The following is a 2,500-nucleotide window of genomic DNA, read 5'->3' as shown; positions in this document are numbered from 1 at the left end:
GGAGGCCTGGCTCTTTTACTGAGCATCATGAAGCACCAGGGGGCTTGGGAGAAGAGTGTGACACCGGGGAGTGCTGCTTAAGTGTGGGGAGGCTGTGCAGGCAGGGAGGCCTGGCTCTTTTACTGAGCATCATGAAGCACCAGGGGGCTTGGGAGAGAAGTGTGTGACCGGGGAGGGCTGCTTAAGTGTGGGGAGGCTTTGCAGGCAGGGAGGCCTGGCTCTTTTACTGAGCATCATGAAGAACCAAGGGGCTTGTGAGAGAGGTGTGTGTGTGTGTGTGTGTGTGTGTGTGTGTGTGTGTGTGTGTGTGTGTGTGTGTGTGTGTGTGTGTGTGTGTGTGTGTGTGTGACACACCGGGGAGGGCTGCTTAAGTGTGGGGAGGCTGTGCAGGCAGGGGAGCCTGGAATAATACATGGGGCAGGAGCTGAAGTCAGAACAAAAAAATGACAAAGTGTCTAAAAATACCAGGGGCACCAGCTCAAAAAGTCAGAAAAATGACAAAGTGTCTAAAAGTACCAGGGGCGCCAGCTCAAAAAAAGGCAGAAAAATGACAAAGTGTCTAAAAATACCAGGGGCACCAGCTCAAAAAGTCAGAAAAATGACAAAGTGTCTAAAAATACCAGGGGCGCCAGCTCAAAAAGTCGGAAAAATGACAAAGTGTCTGAAAGTACCAGGGGCGCCAGCTCAAAAAGTCAGAAATATGACAAAGTGTCTAAAAATACCAGGGGCGCCAGCTCAAAAAAAGGCAGAAAAATGACAAAGTGTCTAAAAATACCAGGGGCACCAGCTCAAAAAGTCAGAAAAATGACAAAGTGTCTAAAAATACCAGGGGCACCAGCTCAAAAAAAAGGCAGAAAAATGACAAAGTGTCTAAAAATACCAGGGGCACCAGCTCAAAAAGTCAGAAAAATGACAAAGTGTCTAAAAATACCAGGGGCGCCAGCTCAAAAAAAAGGCAGAAAAATGACAAAGTGTCTAAAAAATACCAGGGGCACCAGCTCAAAAAGGCAGAAAAATGACAAAGTGTCTAAAAATACCAGGGGCACCAGCTCAAAAAGTCAGAAAAATGACAAAGTGTCTAAAAGTACCAGGGGCGCCAGGCGAAAAATTCAGAAAAATTTCTGTTTCAAGACGGGAGAAGGGGAGATGGGCGGAGTGCGTCGAAGGCCCCTTCTCCCGTCCGACGAGGTAATTGGAGTCTGAGGAAATTACCACCTGCCCGATTTCAGAAACCTGGTTTTTAGGAAACAGAGTTTGACAGATTGAAGCCAAGCCCGATATCGGGTGATGTTCTTTGGGGCTCAGACACGTACCAGGGGCCATTGCTGGGCTCCATAGTCATCACCCTGGCTCTCGGGAGGAGGGAGAATCTGCCGCTTTGCGGCCGACGAAGGTAGCTGAAGGGCGGATGGCTGAGTGGCCATGAGCCGCCTGGAGGTCCTGGAAGATACGGGAACGGGGCTTCTGCCGCTTAGCGGCCGATGAGGGCGGCCGAACGGCGGATGGATGAGTGGACATGTGGTGCCTGGAGGTCCTGGAAGATGCTGGAACGGAGCCTTTGCCGCTTAGCGGCCGAGGGGGGCAGCCCAAGGGCGCATGTATGAGTGGACATGTGGTGCCTGGAGGTCCTGGAAGATACGGGAACGGAGCCTTTGCCGCTTAGCGGCCGAGGGGGGCAGCCCAAGGGCGCATGGATGAGTGGACATGTGGTGCCTGGAGGTCCTGGAAGATGCTGGAACGGAGCCTTTGCCGCTTAGCGGCCGAGGGGGGCAGCCCAAGGGCGCATGTATGAGTGGACATGTGGTGCCTGGAGGTCCTGGAAGATACGGGAACGGAGCCTTTGCCGCTTAGCGGCCGAGGGGGGCAGCCCAAGGGCGCATGGATGAGTGGACATGTGGTGCCTGGAGGTCCTGGAAGATGCTGGAACGGAGCCTTTGCCGCTTAGCGGCCGAGGGGGGCAGCCCAAGGGCGCATGTATGAGTGGACATGTGGTGCCTGGAGGTCCTGGAAGATACGGGAACGGAGCCTTTGCCGCTTAGCGGCCGAGGGGGGCAGCCCAAGGGCGCATGGATGAGTGGACATGTGGTGCCTGGAGGTCCTGGAAGATGCTGGAACGGAGCCTTTGCCGCTTAGCGGCCGAGGGGGGCAGCCCAAGGGCGCATGTATGAGTGGACATGTGGTGCCTGGAGGTCCTGGAAGATACGGGAACGGAGCCTTTGCCGCTTAGCGGCCGAGGGGGGCAGCCCAAGGGCGCATGGATGAGTGGACATGTGGTGCCTGGAGGTCCTGGAAGATGCTGGAACGGAGCCTTTGCCGCTTAGCGGCCGAGGGGGGCAGCCCAAGGGCGCATGTATGAGTGGACATGTGGTGCCTGGAGGTCCTGGAAGATACGGGAACGGAGCCTTTGCCGCTTAGCGGCCGAGGGGGGCAGCCCAAGGGCGCATGGATGAGTGGACATGTGGTGCCTGGAGGTCCTGGAAGATGCTGGAACGGAGCCTTT

The sequence above is a fragment of the Leuresthes tenuis genome, unplaced genomic scaffold (assembly GCF_036924035.1).
Source record: "Leuresthes tenuis unplaced genomic scaffold, fLeuTen1.0.hap1 SCAF_218, whole genome shotgun sequence".
Lineage (NCBI taxonomy): Eukaryota > Metazoa > Chordata > Actinopteri > Atheriniformes > Atherinopsidae > Leuresthes > Leuresthes tenuis.
Note: the sequence above shows the minus strand (reverse complement) of the source record.